This window comes from Anabrus simplex, chromosome 5, assembly GCF_040414725.1.
Source record: "Anabrus simplex isolate iqAnaSimp1 chromosome 5, ASM4041472v1, whole genome shotgun sequence".
Lineage (NCBI taxonomy): Eukaryota > Metazoa > Arthropoda > Insecta > Orthoptera > Tettigoniidae > Anabrus > Anabrus simplex.
Window position 1 is genome coordinate 253,997,693 of NC_090269.1, and position 22,082 is coordinate 254,019,774.

A 22,082-nucleotide genomic window follows, 5' to 3' on the forward strand; every position below is an offset into this window, starting at 1 on the left:
CTAGTTGGATCCTCAATAGCTCCACCAGTAGCTCTCATAGATGGTCTAGTGATCACTGAAGAGGCTCACTAGGGAAATGACAAGTCAGGTAGTTTCCCGTCGCTTTTCTCACTCTGAAATTTACTATTAACCTGCCAAGCCCACTGAAATGCATGCACCAACCGACCCTACGAGCAACATCACTAGTATCGCTCATACCTCAGTCACCTTCATATTGTAAAAGCCAAGGATAAGACAGAGACAGATCAATGAAAGTAACAAAATTGCTCTAGCTCATACCAGAAGATATACAGTAGTGCACTGTAAACACTAGTTCTCGCCAGTAAAGGTATAAACTTTCAAATTATAATGATGAAGATTTTTACCACTCACATATCAGTACATTTTCTAAAAGAGGCACCAGTTTTATGATAATTATATAACTGCACAAAGAACTAGGAAAATGAAATTTGCTTTACAATTATTAGAATTGACTGTTTCAACTTAAACACGGTGTTTTATAGAGCTTGTGAGATGAGCTGACACAGTTTTTCTTTTCCAGTTCTATAAATGTTTCATAGGACTTCATGTCTGGAATTAATTAGCCACCTTTCAGAGAAAACTCACGACAGCATAATCCAAGAGACTTCCAAACCTATTATATAAGATAGCTGTATTGAGAAATAACTCTCAAGACGTTTTGAAATGGTACGAAGAACTATAAAAATACGATCCCTTTTCCGAAGAAACAGTTCCAGCAGGTGAGACTTGATAGATCACGTTGTGGTTATATCTTGAATGTAACAGAGTACATTAAGTATTCTTGCCAACACCCAAGCAGAGCTATATATGAAACAGAACAATCTGTGTGCGTGGTACTTGATCCAGAACCCTAAGAGCGAATCTTCAAGACACTGATTTCACTAGAATGCCGTTACACCTCATCATGGCGCACATCAGCTGCTACTGAATGGCTAAATTAACCGAAGAACTGATCAAATGACTATCGTTGGAGACTGAAAATTAAAATTACTCCTTTAAAATACCGATCATCATGAAAGAATCGCAAGTCGTAATCTAAGGCATGAATGAAACCAAGTCGCCAGGATTGGATGGCCTATCAGCAAATAGGCTATATACATTTTTATTGTTTTTGCTAGTTGCTTTACGTCGCACCGACACAGACAGGTCTTATGGCGACGATAGGATAGGAAAGAGCTAGGAGTGGGAAGGAAGCGGCCGTGGTACAGCCCCAGCATTTGCCTGGTGTGAAAATGGGAAACCACTGAAAACCATCTTCAGGGCTGCCGACAGTGTGGTTCAAACCCAAAATCTCCCGGATGCAAGCTCACAGCTGCGCGCTCGTAACCGCACGGTCAACTCGCCCGGTTATCAGCAAATAAAACATTTCGATCCCGTCACTCTCAAATCGATCATCGAACACTTGAACAACTCCATTACCACCAAGCAGATTCATGATGCTTGTTGTTTAAAGGGGCCTAACGGCTGAGGTCATAGGCCCAGCAGATTCATAAAACATGGATAAAATCTCGAGCCATTGCCCTTTTAAAACCCGAAAAGAACCAACTGAAGCAAAAATGATTCGCCCTGTTTCTCTTTTGTGCCATATGTGCCAAAACCTGGAGCGAATGATCTTCAGTTGAAGGCCCACATCATCGAATACGTTGTTATCCCTGAATAAATCACGCTTGAGGCGTGGTAGATCACGTTGCAGTCAGATCATGAATGTAATACGAAATATTGAGGACTGGTATTAACAAAGACAGGAGTAGCTTCCATTGATCTTAGTTCAGTATACATCAAATTCAATTACCGATGCCTGATTCAGAAGATATAACGTAAATTGTGCACTGTGTCTTCTGGTATGGGCTAGAATAAAATTGTTACTTTCATTGACCTGCCTCAGTCTTATCCTTGGCTTTGACAATATGAAAGTGGCTGAGGTATGAGTGACGCTAGTAATGCCATTCCTTACGCAACCAGTCCCTGCTATGAATGGTGTGAAAAAATCGTTCATAGGGTCGGTTGGTACACGCATTTCAGTGGGCTTGGCAGACTGATGTGCAATAGCAACTGCTGGCTCAGTGAGGAAAGCAACGGGAAACTACGTCACTCCTCATTTCCCTAGTACGCTTCTTCAGTGACACCTAGGCCATCCAACCAGCCTTCGCGCTGAATACCCAACATACACAACGTAAATTGTAACGAAGAATTATGGTTTGGCAAGATTTGTAAAGTACTGTATATCCTTCAAGACAGGTACTTCTACGTTATACTCCAGAATAAGAACAGCCACCGGAGTCTCAAAAGACTGGTCTTACTCCGAGAAGTGTCCTTCCCCTACTATATAATATTTTCACCAAAAACAAACCTATTGAGTCAGACATCAAGCACTTTATTGACTCATGGATGTGACAAAAACTTCCCTTATGCAACGTTTGTTCAGTAACTTCCTGAATGGATTATGGAAATACAGGAGCCTATCCCCCAACCAATACTTTGGGAATCAGTCATAACGGCCTGTATATTTGATCGTGAATAGCATCCTTGCTCCTCATTTGTAGTCATTTCTACCATATATGAAATAAACTGAAAGACATCCTTTTCCTCACAAATGTTCTTTCTTTTCCTTTCTGTTTAATTTATTACTGGTATCACAAAATTATAAATGAAATGTTGTCTACATTTCTGTTGCTACAATTTCATGATATAACGTGGACTATCTGTTTGTTTCAGCCTGCTGTTAATTCAATAACAAACCGATTGCTGTCGCAGCTCCTGCACTGGTATCTGGAAGCCGTAAGTATTGTTATACACTTCCTTTGTCCCTGGAGTACATCTCACCAGTATAAGCAGATGACATAGCCATAGCAGTGCATGGACGTACATTGGAAGAGGTCGAAGAAATACTGACCTGGTACTTTGAAAAACTTGCAGTTTACTATAAGATGAACCACCTCAAACCAAATCATAGTAACCTTCAGATGCGAAGTATAGAAACCTGGAGAAACCTAAAAGTTACTTATAGACAACAGATCTTGAACAAAATGACACACCAAAATATCCGAGTGTGGAACTAGACCGAGCTTATCTGTAGGACAGCACTCTATTGATATACATACAGAAGGCTTGCTCAAGGAATGACTTCATCCGAAAACTAACAGGCATATCATGGGGTTTCGAACCTCATAATCTCCGTGCGTATATCAGTATGGGCTTTGGTTTCTTTTTCGGCGCAGTAATCGGGAGAGAGTGGGTTCGAACCCCACTGTCGGGAGCCCTGAAAATGGTTTTCGGTGGTTTCCCATTTTCACACCAGGCAAATGCTGGGGCTGTACCACGTCCGCTTCCTTCCCATTCATAGGCGTTTCCTATCCCATCGTCACCATAAGACCTATATGTGTCGGTGCGACGTAAAGCAAATAGCAAAACAAACTTTTTCGGCAGCATAATATACAGCAGTTGTGCGGAGGAAATGTGATCATGCAAAGCAAGCAGGTGTCTATTAATGAGATGGTACGCATCAATACAGGATCCCTAAAAGTAAATCCCCACCGAAAAACCATATATTTTAAAGAGAAATAGCACCATCTGCAATAAGGAGACATGTTGGAGCCGACGCGGAACGCCTGAAATAGACCCGCACCATGCCCTTTTCGGATACCAGATGCAACCAACCAGACTAAGGACAAACTAACGTTATCCAGTCAATACAATCACTGGCTGTTTCGCCTCTAAATCGTCGATTAGAACTGTGGAGACGACAAGTAGGCCTACCACATTCACTGATGAAACAGAGAGGAACCAGCTGCTGGTTTCCAATTGCCCTTTAGTACCTGGAAATTTCTCAACCGACTGCGGCCGGTTAATCGAGGAGTAAATTGAACCCATGTGGCACTAGCTACAGTGTATTGAGGTGTAAATTGAACCTAGTGGCACTACCTAGCAAAAGACCCTCTTTGCAAAAATGGGAGCTAGTTTATAACGAAGAACATATTCTAGTCTGTAGGAAATTGACTAGAATATGCTTTCATGATGACCTTGTTTCATTTAATGATAAAGCTCTATACGTTGCAGAACATAAGTCACATAGTTTAATCGTGACGCCGGACACGGAGATGTAATGCAATTTGTACATGGTTTTCATTTTTATTCAAAAACTATTCAAGATATTTACATGAAATATTGAATAACATTTGCAGGGTACTTCTCTTTTACACTAAGTTTAACTTCTTAAATAACTTGAAGTTAATAAATAACAAACATTTATATGAAAGTTAGTGATGAACCTCTTTCCATATTTTGCTTGGAAAAACGTCATGGAATATGATAATATATATATATATATATATATATTATGACCGTCCAATGGCAAGTGAGTCAGCTGTTGAGCCATTGAAGGTCATGCTAAAGGAATGGTTAACAGGAATTACTCGGAAATACATCCAGCTGGGTCAAATATCTAGAATAACTCGCCCATTCAGACAGGAAATTGGATGGATATAAGATGAGGAATGAAATTCCTAAGCTCAAAACCCCGTGGTCACCGCACGCTTACAGTCACGAAATATTATCATATATGTGAGCAGAGATTAGCAAAATAATTTTACATTCTCAACAGTATTAAGAAGTAAGTCGACTATATGATATTCAGGTCCAGCGGTGTCATGAAGGAGGCCATGAATTGATGCCATATGTTACAGGATCAAGGCGGCGCTGAAGAGGTTAGGTCGATTACATACGTCACAAGACAATGGTGAAGTGTTCCTTTGTACATCTTTCCAGTCAGATGGGATCACGTTATCTTGGAATTCGCATTCGAACTGTCAAAACAGATGGAAGAGAGGTTACAAGTCAGTGAGTCGAGCCTAACGTATGGAATGCAGACCGATATTATTAGCATAACAATGGTAATGAACTTTTTGTTTTATGAGTAATGGTATGGCAGATAAAAACGGAGATTGAAGGTTGAACGGACAGTAATTAGCACGTCTTTAAAGGGAACGCCTACGTTCGCAGAACCTAAGAGAAATATTAGAGAACGTGATATATAAAATAATATTACTGTGTCGAATAGCGATCTGAGGTTTTAAAACTGAACAAGGAAAGTTTCGGAAATAACTGTGAGATATTGTAAAACGCCTGGGTCACTGTGTTAATTTTGTTTTTCTAAGTTTCAGGTCCATGGACTCAAAAATGTATGAAGATTTTTTCCAATGATGTAATGATGGAAATGAATATGAGTGCTTAAACATTCCGATATCCTAACAGGCCCGGGAGATAATGCCGAAGTGAGGGCCAAAACTATGACCAATGGAGCAAAGGACTGAGAGCGGTATCACATAATCTTCACTGATAAGTACCAAGATTTCATTTTCGTTACCCTATTTTCTTGTAGTTGCATAGCTGTAGAGTAGAATGTATTTTTTTTTTCATAATGAAGTGACGTAAATTTAAACAACTTGAGTGACCTAATGCGACTATCATTTAGTGCCCGGTTACTTGTGATTACGGTTATGTCCGAGGTTGTAATATTAAGATCATCTATTATACGCAAGATTTAGCTTGTAAATACGTGTCTTACCGCGAGTTACTCGGAATTTTCTTCTCGTTTACGGTGAATGGAGGAATGCGGTGTCTTCATTAGTGAACCATACTTGTGTTGCACGAATACTTCTTGAGGTGACTTTATTTTAATAGTTATTTGTAGAAGGTCTTCTGCATGATAATACAATACGTGTTTATTGCGTAGTGGCGATTGTTTCGTGAAATCAGTGTTGCGTTGATTGCGATACTTTGGTGATGATAAAAGAGATTCTTCGGGAATACTTGTGAATTCTCTTGGGTAAGTAATGTGTGAATATGTATGATGTGCTTGAATATGGTGAATAATAAGGACAGGGTCGTCCATAAAGTGTTTTATGATGAATTAATATTGTTATGGTAAGTGTCTCGTTGAAAAATAAATAATGGGAGTGTGATAAATAATTATTTGAGATTTAGAGATGGATTTAAGCGCTCGTCATACAATTAAGAACCCAGAATAGGCAAGCAATTGTGTCGTTGTTATTTTTGGTGGTGTAAGATGTCCGAAGTTCGAGCGTAGGGATTGTTATATGATCATCGAAACACTGTTTCGCGACGGGATACGATGCAGATACCATCTAATTTGAGGAAATGGTCACTAATTAGACGTCTTCAACATTTAATAAGCACAATATGTGTGAAGTAGAAGGTCGTATTTATTGAATTATTGTCACCTGGTAGTAGATTGTATTCTTGCGTAGTTGCTTATAGTATGTTTCCCGTAGATAGTGTGCCTTCAAGATTTTCTTTCAGGAGGGCAGTGCCGGTGGAAGCAGTTACTGTTAATCATTCTTTGGGATTATTAATGATTTCGTAGCGGCTAGATATTGTGTTCTATTTAGGTGGCTGATACGGATTCCTGGGACATGCTGTTGTTGATTGAGTTATGTCGATATGAGATCCTATTATTATGTGGGTTTTCCTACACTGTGTGCACTTTATGGATATTTATATTGAAACTGGTCACCATTAGAGAACTCAAGTTGGTTAGCAATTAGGTAATTTCTGAGATAATGGATAAATGTAGGGTACTTTGAAATGAGATCTTGGATAAGTGAAGATAAAAGCAAGTGTAGTCTATAAAAAGAATTTTTGGAATGAAATTTTATTCGATCCTATTATTTATTGCGGGCGGACAATTAATGATAAATAATGATGATTTGCCTTCAGCAAGTTCCATATTCGTTTCCATCAAGTTAGTATTTTCAATCAAGGTTTAAATAATGATGTTTTTTAAGTATTTAGCCAACAGAGATTTTCGTTCGTCTATCCAGCTATTATCCAATCATCATACAATGTATTATTATTGTATTAAGTTAGGTTTTGATTTCATTAAATTGGAAAAAGATCCTTCCAAGAAACTAACATTCGTTTTCCTTATTTAAATGAGATATATTTAGCCTTACGAAGTTATTGAATACTATTATTACCATAATCATGAACGTCTTGCGTCAAGTGCTAGTCCAACTGCATAAACAGTACTTGGATGTCCATGCCCTGGGTGGAGAATTATGCGTCACGACTGACTTTAGCTGAGGCTTATCACAAGAACCTATGAACCTTCTATATCCCCGGGCAATGGACGGGTGTATTCTGGCGCCCATACGTGAAGCCAAATTAAGAGAAGGTTTTCTTGACAACCAACAGCAGAATTCGAAATAGAGGATGACTGAGTAATTCAATGCTCATACGTGCAGGCAAGAGCACACTTATTGTCCACCGTGGGATATTTATGTTATGCAGAGTTTGGACTGGGGTAATGGATATGATTAACACTTACATTTATTACAGAGCTACGCAAAATATTAAAAGGCAGGAAGCGTTTCGAGCAAGGCATAATTATATGTTAGTAGATTGGAAGGATAATCTGTAGGCAAACTCTATTGGCTAAGAGTTATTAATTTACTTAAACTGAAGTGTCCGCAATTAACTCACTTGCATTTATCGTATTATTGGTCGTTCACTTTGGCATTGATTCCGGGTCTGGAAGGATTTAAGCATTCAAATAGTTGAAGTATATTCACGTAGGATTAGGTGTTAGTATTAGGTAACTTGAGTGATAGGGAACTTAGAGACTGTTAGTACTATATTTAACTTGCGACAATATTTTTTTAAATGGCATCGTTGGCACAAGTAAAAGCGTTGTTGGAAGAGTTGGCAGGAAAGATGACAAAGATGCAAGAGACACAGGAAGCCACGACTAAGGAAAATCAATCAATGCAAGAAAGTATTAAAAGGATTCATGATGCCCAGGAAGCTATAACAAAAGAGATTCATGATGCACAAGAAACTTCGACTAGAGAGATTCGAGAGGCTCAAGAATGGATACAAGAAACTTCGACTAGAGAGATTCATGAAGCACAAGAAAGGATAAAAGAAGTCGCCATAAAGGAAATTCATGACGCACGGGAAGCTTCAAGAAGAGAAATTCGAGAGGCTCAAGAAGAGATACAGGAAGCTTCAAGAAGAGAAATTCGAGGAGCTCAAGAAGAGATACAGGAAGCTTCAAGAAGAGAAATTCAGGAGAGCCATGAGCTTATTCAAAACAGGTTATTGGAGACACAAAGTATGCTCAGAGCGGAAATGCAGGAAGGAATTAAGAATGAGATTCAAGGTAATTTGCGTGAGATCACCGAGGTGGTCCAACAGAATTTCAAGACCATGCAAGAAGAGGTGACGTCACTAGGAGAGGACATGAAGAACTTGAGAGAGGAAGTCGCTATGGCAATTAATGAAAATAAGAAGGATATTCAGGAAAAAATCACTGAGTTGAAAGCTGAATTAAGACTGAATGTCAGTGACCTTCAAACCCAGGTTAATCGGGAAATAAAAGAACTTAAAGAGGAAGTAGTCATGGTGCAAGGAAGGATGACAGAGACAAATGCCAGCTGGGATGAGAAATTTAAGAAGATTACGGAAGAAATGGAAAATGCTAACCAAACGGTGCTTAGTGATATAACATTGGCAAGGGAACAGATCAATAATAAATTTGACTTGATCATGGAAGAATCAGACGAAAATAAAACCTTAATGGAACAACAAATTAAGAAGCTGAGTGATAATCTTAATACGATCCAGAAGGACATGCAATGTCTGAAGATTGAAAATGAGGCAACGAAGAAGTTGGTATCAGCTTTCTCAGATCGACAGGTATCGATGGAGACTGGGAAGAATATAGAATCAGAATGTCGGTCCGAAATGCCAGCATTCAATATTGAAACCAGCGAAAGTGGCATTACTCATGTAGGAAACGGTATGCAAATAATTAATGTTATCCGCACACATGAAGATAGGCCTAAGAAATTCTCAGGCAATATCGGATCAGGAATGACACCCCGTGGATTTGTGCGTGAGATGGATGAATACTTTCGTGAAGCCAAAATACCGATGGAGAGACGACTTAAGACTGTAGAGCGACATTTGGAAGGAACACCGTTGGTGTGGTTCAAAGCGTTCCGCTATATATTTGAAGATTATGACGGATTCAAGCAGGCGTTCTTGGAGAAATTTTGGAATATTGATACGCAACAAAATATCCGGCTAGAATTGTACTCAAAGAAGTATTCACTGGGTGGACCGAGTCGCTTCTCAGACTACTTTACAATGCAATTCCATCGCCTTAAAGAACTGGACTCACCACCAACAGAGTTAGAGATGGTCAGGGCGATAGTAAAGCAATTCCCTCCAGACATTCTACGATTATTGACAGCGGCGAATGTACAGTCTGCAGTACATGCTGAGTCTGTTCTAAGACAGCTTGATAGCACGTCATCGCAAACCGGTAACCGAATGATAAGGCATGCTGATCCGGTTGTTAATGTTGCGACACCGGTAGAATCAGAAGAAGCAGGGAGAGATAATAATTCATACCGCCATGCCCAAGAAAGAAGGCAAGCGAGGTACAAAAATCTCAAGGAGGACCGGCAATATCAGAGATGGGCACCACCCCAGAATGGGAATAGGAGATACCCACGATATCGAAGGAACTCAAGATGGGTCAACCATAGAAGCAGATGGCCATATCAAAGAAATAGAGATAATGAGGACATGAGACAGCGAGATGGAAGTCAAGAAGAAGAGATAAACCACGAGAAAAAGAAATACATTGAAGAGCTAAAGAAACAACAAGAAAAGAAGCAATGGGAAAATGCAATCCAGAGTCAGGATATTAATGCTGATTGCATAGGTGCAACGAGTTTGGAATATCAGCAGCAGCTTAAGAAAAGCAGCACAAATGCAAAACTCAATCCTGGAGCGGTACCATTTGATGACGGCAATAAAGAGAGGAACGGTGTGAAAAAAAATCTTCGTTCTGGGATCAACAGAGAACGATGTAGATAAAATAAGACATAATTATAAGGGAGATGATTGGATAATAGCTACCATAGAGTCATGGGCATTTGAACCCGAAGAACTGCTGGAGGATAATCAGCCCAAAACGATAGATTTAAAAAGAGGACTTCCGATAATTACAGTAACGGTATTTGGTATTCACGTGTCATCATTATTGGATACAGGGGCAAGTATCAGCATAATCTCGAAAATACTGTTCTTAGGATTGCAGGACAGACTTAAGATTCCTGTAATTCCAGTTTCAGGTGTAAAAATCAGAGGAATTATCCCAGATAAAATCGCTAAATGCAAGATACAAACCTATTTGCCTATTGAGATCGGGGAAATAGTGTTTGAACACCCATTTGTGGTCATGGACAGAATTCAGTACAACTTAATTATCGGCTCAGATTTCATACGTGAAAATGGCATTATCATTGACCTGAATAAGGAGGAAATCAGACTAAGAAAAAACGATGAAGAACAGTCACACGTCGCAGCAAAAGTAGAAAACAAGAGGATGAGCGAACTTCAGAAAACCATAAATGTTTCGGCGGAGGAAATACTACACTTGACAGAGAAAGTCATGGAGAAGCACGAGTTCGAGGACATTTCACAAAACGATGTGATCGATAAGGGAATTGGAGGTAGCGTTGAGCAAAAGAGAATGGTTATAAACTTGATAATGAAATATGGCAATGCGTTCAAAACCCAACCAGGAGCGATTAAAAATTTTGAATACAAATTATTGGTAAAGGATTGGAGACCGTTCAAGGCCAAACCATATCCAGTACCAGACAAATTTATGCCTGAGGCCATGAAGGCAATCCAAGAGATGGTTGACAATGGTATAATTTCGAAATCCCATTCTCCTTATACTAGCCCCCTGGTAATCGTAAAAAAAGTAATGGATCCATCCGTGTGTGTTTGGACGCGAGGGTATTAAACTCGAGAATAATACCTGAATATGATAAGGCCCCTATAATTAAGGAGATTATCAGAAAATTTAAAGGGATGAGGTACTTCACAATACTGGATTTAACATCGTCATATTTTCATATAGTGTTGGAAGGTAAATCCAAGCTGTTGACTGGATTCCTCTTTAATAACCAAACCTATATATTTGAAAGGCTTCCCTTTGGCACTCGCAACTCAGGAGCCGCATTAATTCGAGCATTGGATCGAAATTTATGGCCAGAAGTCAAGGAGTCTGTCACCATTTATGTTGACGACATTGTGCTAGCAACGGTCACGTTTGAAGATGACATGACCATGTTAGAACGATTATTGGCTAATTTAGAGGAAGCAGGGTTCAAAATTAACAGATCTAAATCAAAATTCTGCCAGCCAGAAATTCCTTTCGTTGGGCATATAATTGATGGAACGGGGATCAAACCGAATCCTCTTAAAATCCAGGCCATATGTGAATTTCCCAGACCGAGAAGGATAAAACATATCCGGCAATTTTTAGGAATGACGGGATTCTTCTCTAATCACTGCCCAGATTATACTGAAACAGTAGCACCTCTACAAGAGCTCCTGAAGACTAACAATCGATGGCACTGGACTGAACGTCATGATCGAGCTTTCAGGAAAACAAAGGAATTGATGGCGAATAATGTTAAGTTGGGCTATCCAAATTTTGATTTAAAATTTATTATACAGTCAGATGATTCGTTAATAGGAGTTGGAGCTGTATTATATCAGGAATATGACGACGTAGAGAAGAGAAAGACTTACTTGGCATTTATAAGTCGGAAGTTACGCGGTCATGAAACGAAATATACGACGACGGAGCTAGAGATGTTAGCGATCGTGTATGCACTCCAGCAGTGGAGGAAAATGATTTATGGGTACCCAATAGTGGTAAGAACTGATCACACGGCTCTGACATTTGTATTGAAATCATCTTTGACAAGCGAGAGAGTGTCAAGGTGGGCCCTCTACGCACAGCAATTTGATCTTCAAATCGAGTTCTGTGCCGGTAAATCAAATATCTTGGCAGACAGTTTGAGTCGAAATCCGGTGGAGGACATACCAGAGGTTAACATGGTGGAAATGACCAAAGAAGACGAAGAAAGTCTTGAGGATTTGAAATGTTTATCAGAGTTGCAACTTAATGATTCGTCCTTAAAACCCATAATAGAAGATTGTCGAAGAAGAACTACCGATGATGGTCATGGAAACCAGGAAGCAAATATGCTAACGGCCAACTATGTTTATGACAATAACCTTTTATATAAATTTGTGGATAAGGAAAAGGAAAGGTTACGAGTTGTAGTTCCACGCAGTTTAAGGTGTAAACTAGTCTGGTACATACATCGAATGATCGGCCATGGAGGAGTAGACAAGCTGATAGCAACTATAGGAGAAACATTTACCTGGGTTGAATTTCGAAGAACAATAAGGAAAGTTATCAGAACTTGTGATACGTGCCAGCGTGTAAAGTATAATTCCACTTCACTGTACCAGCAACCGATCTCTGTAATACCAGAAAAGCCCCGTGACATATTTGCGATGGATCTATACGGAGGATTACCAGTTAGCAAACGCGGGAATCGTTTCATTCTAGTTGTCCTTGATATCATGTCCAAGTTCGTGTCGTTGCAACCTATCAGGAAAGCAAATTCCAAAGCCATCATTAGGAGTTTAGAGAGGTATGTCATACCTCAGATGGGCAAGCCGAACTGTGTCTTAACCGACCACGGAACTCAATTTACGTCAGTAGAATTTTCAGAGGCCTTAAAAAGAATGGGAATACAGCACAAGTTCAGTTCCATACGTCATCCAGAATCAAATGCGGCTGAGAGGATAATGCGAGAGCTGTCGAAATATTGCAGAGTATTTTGTTCTGAACGTCACTGGACATGGGCCACATTCTTACCAACGATCACTGAATGCTTAAACAACACATGGCATGAATCGATCGATAATATCCCTAGCGTTGTCCACCTGAATAAGTATCCTAATCGTCCTTGGAACGAGGTTATAAGTAAGCCTACAGAAGACCTACCTAACGAGGAGGAGATCATTCAGCAAGCTCGACTGCGCATGGAAAAACAGGCGGAAAAAAGGCTCAAGAAATTACGGCACAGAAGATTTCGGAAACCACTAGAAATTGGAACTTTCATGTTAGTGAAGAAACCAGCCACGTCAAACCCTGCTGCTAAATTTTATTCAAAATTCGCTCATCTGTTTATTGGGCCATTCAAAATCATCGAGGTTTTGGATAATAATTCATACAAAATTCAGAGCTTAGATTCTGGAAATGTTTCCATATTTAATGCCTCAAACTTGAGAAAATATTATTTTCCAATCACTGTTGAAGAGGAAGTAAACGTTATTTTTGAAGATAGTAAAACAGAGGATGAGTTTAATGAATATACATCTACGGAGGAATAAGGTCAAGCCCGTTGGATATGTTACGAGGAATATCGAAGACTAAGAGGGACGACAGAACGTGTAACAGGATGTTTTGTCACGAAGAACAACTATTCAATTAATATGAATTGCGAGTTTTCCGGAAATATTATATTGCCTCCTCAAATGGAATATGACATTGAGAACAAGTTATAATTTTGGTACACATGAGGAGAAATTTCCTACTGACGTCCGAAATTTCTTTTCAAGTAAGGGGGGAAATATGACCGTCCAATGGCAAGTGAGTCAGCTGTTGAGCCATTGAAGGTCATGCTAAAGGAATGGTTAACAGGAATTACTCGGAAATACATCCAGCTGGGTCAAATATCTAGAATAACTCGCCCATTCAGACAGGAAATTGGATGGATATAAGATGAGGAATGAAATTCCTAAGCTCAAAACCCCGTGGTCACCGCACGCTTACAGTCACGAAATATTATCTTATATGTGAGCAGAGATTAGCAAAATAATTTTACATTCTCAACAGTATTAAGAAGTAAGTCGACTATATGATATTCAGGTCCAGCGGTGTCATGAAGGAGGCCATGAAGTGATGCCATATGTTACAGGATCAAGGCTGCGCTGAAGAGGTTAGGTCGATTACATACGTCACAAGACAATGGTGAAGTGTTCCTTTGTACATCTTTCCAGTCAGATGGGATCACGTTATCTTGGAATTCGCATTCGAACTGTCAAAACAGATGGAAGAGAGGTTACAAGTCAGTGAGTCGAGCCTAACGTATGGAATGCAGACCGATATTATTAGCATAACAATGGTAATGAACTTTTTGTTTTATGAGTAATGGTATGGCAGATAAAAACGGAGATTGAAGGTTGAACGGACAGTAATTAGCACGTCTTTAAAGGGAACGCCTACGTTCGCAGAACCTAAGAGAAATATTAGAGAACGTGATATATAAAATAATATTACTGTGTCGAATAGCGATCTCAGGTTTTAATACTGAACAAGGAAAGTTTCGGAAATAACTGTGAGATATTGTAAAACGCCTGGGTCACTGTGTTAATTTTGTTTTTCTAAGTTTCAGGTCCATGGACTCAAAAATGTATGAAGATTTTTCCAATGATGTAATGATGGAAATGAATATGAGTGCTTAAACATTCCGATATCCTAACAGGCCCGGGAGATAATGCCGAAGTGAGGGCCAAACCTATGACCAATGGAGCAAAGGACTGAGAGCGGTATCACATAATCTTCACTGATAAGTACCAAGATTTCATTTTCGTTACCCTATTTTCTTGTAGTTGCATAGCTGTAGAGTAGAATGTATTTTTTTTTTTCATAATGAAGTGACGTAAATTTAAACAACTTGAGTGACCTAATGCGACTATCATTTAGTGCCCGGTTACTTGTGATTACGGTTATGTCCGAGGTTGTAATATTAAGATCATCTATTATACGCAAGATTTAGCTTGTAAATACGTGTCTTACTGCGAGTTATTCGGAATTTTCTTCTCGTTTACGGTGAATGGAGGAATGCGGTGTCTTCATTAGTGAAACATACTTGTGTTGCACGAATACTTCTTGAGGTGACTTTATTTTAATAGTTATTTGTAGAAGGTCTTCTGCATGATAATACAATACGTGTTTATTGCGTAGTGGCGATTGTTTCGTGAAATCAGTGTTGCGTTGATTGCGATACTTTGGTGATGATAAAAGAGATTCTTCGGGAATGCTTGTGAATTCTCTTGGGTAAGTAATGTGTGAATATGTATGATGTGCTTGAATATGGTGAATAATAAGGACAGGGTCGTCCATAAAGTGTTTTATGATGAATTAATATTGTTATGGTAAGTGTCTCGTTGAAAAATAGATAATGGGAGTGTGATAAATAATTATTTGAGATTTAGAGATGGATTTAAGCGCTCGTCATACAATTAAGAACCCAGAATAGGCAAGCAATTGTGTCGTTATTTTTGGTGGTATAAGATGTCCGAAGGTCGAGCGTAGGGATTGTTATATGATCATCGAAACACTGTTTCGCGACGGGATACGATGCAGATACCATCTGATTTGAGGAAATGGTCACTAATTAGACGTCTTCAACATTTAATAAGCACAATATGTGTGAAGTAGAAGGTCGTATTTATTGAATTATTGTCACCTGGTAGTAGATTGTATTCTTGCGTAGTTGCTTATAGTATGTTTCCCGTAGATAGTGTGCCTTCAAGATTTTCTTTCAGGAGGGCAGTGCCGGTGGAAGCAGTTACTGTTAATCATTCTTTGGGATTATTAATGATTTCGTAGCGGCTAGATATTGTGTTCTATTTAGGTGGCTGATACGGATTCCTGGGACATGCTGTTGTTGATTGAGTTATGTCGATATGAGATCTTATTATTATGTGGGTTTTCCTACACTGTGTGCACTTTATGGATATTTATATTGAAACTGGTCACCATTAGAGAACTCAAGTTGGTTAGCAATTAGGTAATTTCTGAGATAATGGATAAATGTAGGGTACTTTGAAATGAAATCTTGGATAAGTGAAGATAAAAGCAAGTGTAGTCTATAAAAAAATTTTTGAATGAAATTTTATTCGATCCTATTATTTATTGCGGGCGGACAATTAATGATAAATAATGATGATTTGCCTTCAGCAAGTTCCATATTCGTTTCCATCAAGTTAGTATTTTCAATCAAGGTTTAAATAATTATGTTTTTTAAGTATTTAGCCAACAGAGATTTTCGTTCGTCTATCCAGCTATTATCCAATCATCATACAATGTATTATTATTGTATTAAGTTAGGTTTTGATTTCATTAAATTGGAAAAAGATCCTTCCAAGAAACTAACATTCGTTTTCCTTATTTAAATGAGATATATTTAGCCTTACGAAGTTATTGAATACTATTATTACCATAATCATGAACGTCTTGCGTCAAGTGCTAGTCCAACTGCATAAACAGTACTTGGATGTCCATGCCCTGGGTGGAGAATTATGCGTCACGACTGACTTTAGCTGAGGCTTATCACAAGAACCTATGAACCTTCTATATCCCCGGGCAATGGACGGGTGTAATATATATATATATATATATATATATATATATATATATATATATATATATATGACTTAAGTTAATCATTTGGTAACAAACAATATACGAGTTACATTTCAGATTCCGTAGTTTTCACTGAAGAATTTTAGTTTTATGAAGTGTTTTCGTCCGCCAACGATTCTACAGGAGAATTCGTGTTCAAATTCCGAGAACGATTTTATTTTTAACTATTTCACTTTATAGGATTAGGATATAAATACGAAATTGAACAATTATTTCTAATTACTCGTATTGGCAAAACATCTCACTAACTGATATTATTATTATTATTATTATTATTATTATTATTATTATTATTATTGTTATTGTTATTATTATTACCCAAAATCGTTACATAATTCAGGGATAGAAGATTTTAAAAGTTATTTCTTTGATTGAGATGGTTTGTTTCACAAAATCAACATAGGCCCTGTACATTGGAGGAATTATTACAGTAGCTCTAGGAGTGAAGGTACACTTAATTTACAGAATCAAGACTGAATAAAATTAATATAAACAGTTCTGTGCTTTTATTTTAATGCATGATAGTGGTAATATGCATCACTGTAGGAAAATGAATTAAGGAAGAAAAGATTTTCTGAAGGATTTTCTTCGAGATTCTAGGATATGTTGGTGATACGAGTATTTAAGTCATATCAACAAAATAATCGTGTAAATTTTCAATTAATAAGAGTATGTATAGAGCAAACCCCATTTAGCAATAAAGAATTAATTTGGTTGATTTAAAAATTACAAGTAATTACTAAACTGAACATTGCTCCATGGATAGGAGTGAATGTTTTTTCACTAAGTATTGTTTATTTAACTATAATTTGCAATTTCTAGCAATTTTAACATTACTAAATTTAAACTACGAAATTTTTCGTGGCTGTAAGACGACTGCGATGGAAATATGACCACCCTCGACTCGAAACCGAATTCTTCACTTTCTCGGTGGGGTGGGAGTGGGTGGGGGGGGGCGGTGACTTGACCTTTCTACTAGGACGGTCAACACAGTAGAAAACACACTCTGCTCTTTAATGTTGAATTGATGTCAGTTGAGACATCTGAGGTGTAAGGAGTGAACTACTATGAACCCAATTAACGATCCCGTGTTCTCTACCCGCAAATGTCGGAAATTTACTGATATTTTTTTTTTGTGTCAACTGGCCTGTAGTTTTATTATGTGCAGTATTTTGATGGATGAACTTCGGTGTTTGTGAATGAGGCTAGGAACAGTCCATTCTCTGTAGTGTACGGTACACCAAGTAAACCAAAGAATTAGGTTGTGTACTAGGACAAACATTGTAATTATGAATTATTTCTAATGGCAGTTTAGTAATTTTATAATTTTTTGATTAATGTCTGCGTTTCAATACAATAATGTATTTCGCTGTTGCTGGAGTAAATTGTACTTTTCTACGTTATATAGGTATCAGGGACAGGAATAAATTTTGTTTCATATACAGTACAATAGTTTCCGATACAAAATGTACTTTCAATAATTTAATTTATTGTTAACCATGTATTAAACACAAAAATAATATGGCTCAAACATACATTTGGGATGACTTTCTTAGTATCATCACACAAAACAGATATTTCGTTCTATTTTTATGATTCCTGTCCCAAAATGAAAAATAATGTATTATATATTTATCTTTGCCTTTAATTGTATTTATTTCATTTACGATACCGATTCAGTGGTTGACTGCCTGGCAGAGTTAATTCCTCCAGTTCCTCTGCTGCATGTACAAGGACAGGACCATGCAGATGGGTAACTTCAGCCAGCACGATGGTGTTCAGAGTTGATGGAACGTATCCTAGTGGAATGGTTAACGCATCCGTCCGGAGAGAGGTGGATTCGATTCAAGTACCAATCACAGTCACATCTTCAACTCTGTCGTTCTATAATCATAAAAATATCATTTTTTCTCTTCTTTTCTTGGATCATTCATTTTGTCTTGTTGGTTACTTACGTGAACGATTGTTATAATTATTATTAGTATTGAAGTACCGGTAGCCGGTAAGTACGCTGATCCTGTCCACACTGTCAACTCTCTTGCCCACTGACAGAGCTACAGATATTAATCCTACAACTTCTACACCACGGGGAATGCTCCTTGGGGAGATTGTGTCGCCGTCGGCTTGGAAAAACACACAGCTGAGTTGTACTCCCTCTTAGCTGTCAGACCACACTCTCTGTCCACTCTACACGGGAGTTAAAGCAGCACGACTCAAAGAAAACCTCTTCAAATATCTGTCTTCTAATGAAGAACCCACATTTTTACATTGGTGACATTTCTCTAGTTATTTCTTGTCATACGCATAGGAGAGCCATTAACTTCAAACTAATGGATGGATTAAAATTACAAGGTATCTTAAATGCGAACTCAGTTCAGTAATACTCGTTCAGTAACTTCACCATTTTGCAGCTGCCGTTGTCCCAACGTTCTGGTTTACCGACTCGCGGGCCTGCACACAATCATTCGGTATGACTATAATAAAATAAAAAATATTTAATGCAGCCAAATAGCCATAACAGAGAATATAGATTATATTGATGGGTTACATATTTGCATAATCACTTATAGATATTGTTCTTCTTGTACAGAATTCATTGTGGTACTGTTCACACGTTTTTCCACATAGTGTGCACTCACAGTCTATACTTGGGTCACGGAAGTGTTTTGATTTGCAGAGTAGGTGATGAAAACCGTTGCCTTGTTGATAATATTGGAGTCAGGTATGGTTTTAGTTATCCCCCCTGAAGGTCTACCTTTTTCTCCCTGTCTAGCTGTAAGATGAAAACCATAGAAGTCTGGGTGTTGCCAGTCGTCAGTGACGAATGTTTCCAATAGAATTGCTATATCGTACCCTAATAGAAAGTTTTCCGGGCTCATATTCATTGCACTTTTAGCCCTTCTATATTCCACATCATGATTCTTAGTCTTCTTGAAGCGTCTTTTAAGTTTTGCTTCCTTCTTTCAACTATTATCTTTTCCGAATTATTTGAAGGAGCGTCCATTGTCTCATATGGCGCGAAAGCGGATTCATCAGTTGGAGCGAACTCGTTCCCTTTGTTTCTGAGCAATAAAACAAGGAAACTTAATTCCTTGGTTTAACCTCGTGTAATTATGGTAATAAAACTTAACTTTCCACTGAAACATGCTATTGCGGGTCGTTGTGTTGATCTAATACCTAGACTAAAACGGAATGTTCACGTATTACCTGAGAGATGTTGGTATATAAGGCGTGTATCACAAATATTATAATAATATTTATAAAACCACCTATTCAATACAATACAATTTTATGTGCTTAAAATTTATACATAATACTTAAAAGTCTAAGGTACATGTTTCACCCCTTTTATGGGCATCATCAGCCTATATCAATCTACGCACCGTGCGAGTAAGTACCGCCTTAGGCATTTTTGACATATGGGAAGTCTCATGTACAGTACCATTTAACTAGTCCTCTTTAATATTTTTGTTTCAGGTAAAACACGATCATTTCTTCGAATAAATATTCCAACAGGGATAGTCATACCCACTTGACCGTCTTTTGGAACCAATCGATCACCGTACTAATATATCAAAGCATTGACATCAGCTAGCTTTGACACCTCAACATTTTATCATTAACAACGTCTCCTACAAGAAGTCCCATCCTCTTTTCTACGACTTTCTGATATATCAACCTATATAATTTTTAACACACTTGATACGTTCAGACTTTTGTTTTAAATATATTTGACATTGGTCTTACTATCTTGAACTCATGTAATGGGAGTGGAACAAATATCCCCCTTGGATTAATGTGCTTTCACACTCAAGGCCGTCAAAATGGTGTGTAAGAAGAGGATCCATTTCGGTTTTAAACGCTCACATATTCGAGATTAACCACGTTATAGGCTTCTAAATTGTTAATTTTCAGAATTCTTAACAAACTTTCTGTGCATTGTCCTTATTTTAGATGTTCTTCTATAATATTTTATGAGATCATTGTTCAACATTTTATTCTATAGTTTATAAGATTAGAAAAGTCCCATATCCAATAACTTTCAGATTGATATAGGCTGATGATGCCCATAAAAGGGATGAAACATGTACCTTAGACTTTTAAGTATTACTGTATGTATAAATTTTAACTACATAAAATAGTGGATTGGATTGTATCGAATAGGTGTTTTTATAAATATTATTATAATGTTTGTGATACACGTCATCTTCAATTTGGAACAAAAATGAGAATATTTACTTGTATATAAGGCGTGATCAAAACGTTTACGTTTGAGGGAGTTACTGTAGCGGACATGCAACGTACCGCAACTCCGATGCGTGTATGTAAGCACGATATGTAGGCAAAGGGATTAGTGTGGCAGTCGTATTATGCTGGGGTGCGTGCGTTAAATGTGGCCAGGTAAACTTTGGGGATGGTTTTACCAAATGCATCCAAACAAGACCAACGTGCTGTTACTCTGTTATTGTCTGCTGAAGGTTAAACACCGGTGGACATCCATAGGAGAATGAAGACTGTGTATGGGGCAGCATGTGTGTCGAAAACCACCTTTGTAGAATAGTGCACCAAGTTCCGCGTGTACGTCGCGTTTCGACACAAGACGCCGGTCGATGTTGGAAGCCAGCCACATCAATTACGGTGGTTAAAAAAAAAAAATGAAATGGCTTATAGCTTTTAGTGCCGGGAGTGTCCGAGGACATATTCGGCTCGCCAGGTGCAGGTCTTTCGATTTGACTCCCGTAGGCGACCTGCACGTCGTGATGAGGATGAAATGATGATGAAGACAACACATAGGCTACATCCAGCCCCCGTGCCAGCTAAATTAACCAATTATGGTTAAAATTCCCGACCCTGCCGGGACCCCTGTGAATAAAGGCCAGCACGCTAACCATTTAGCGGAGCCGGACATTACGGCGGTGGTTGAGGCCTATAGTCCTGATCTCTCCCCATGCGATGATCACGCCTTCGGTCCCCTCATAAAGGCCTTGAAGGGTCGATGCTTCCTGTCGGACGAGGTTGTGCAGCAGGCGATTACGGTCTTCTTCACGCGGCAGGACCCGGTATTTTACCACACGAGGATCTTCAACCTGGTGCGTCGGTGGGACGCGTACCTCAATGCAATGCTCACGGCGATTTTGCCTAATTGACATCCCGTTTGAGAATTGTACGGCCGTCAAACGGAAACTTTTTGACCGCTTAATAGATAAATATTGCACTAAATGACCACATTCGTTACGAAGCATATGGGTACCGTTTGCAATGTAGTCCACTTTTAAATAGGAAACGAGCCGCAGAACGGCGCTACCAGCACGATTCTAGCGTCCATGCACAGAACCATCAACCTTCACGCACTTATCGATAATATGTTTCAATATTCAACAATATTTTTATGTAGACTAGGCCTACATTTCCATTTGAATGTGATGTTTTCGATGCTGCTGAAAATGCCATCTGGAAGCTGAAGATTTGAGTTACTAAACTCCCAACTGCCAAAAGGAATAATTCATCCATTACGCTTATTGTTGTGAACATTCATGGTTACGAGATATTTTTATAAAACTCTTTCATTTATTCATCCATTCATTCATGTTTTAAAGGCTATACCTTGTTGTGAAAATCACTCTTCTGTATCTTCTGTAGCTCGCTAACTTCTCCTGCAACT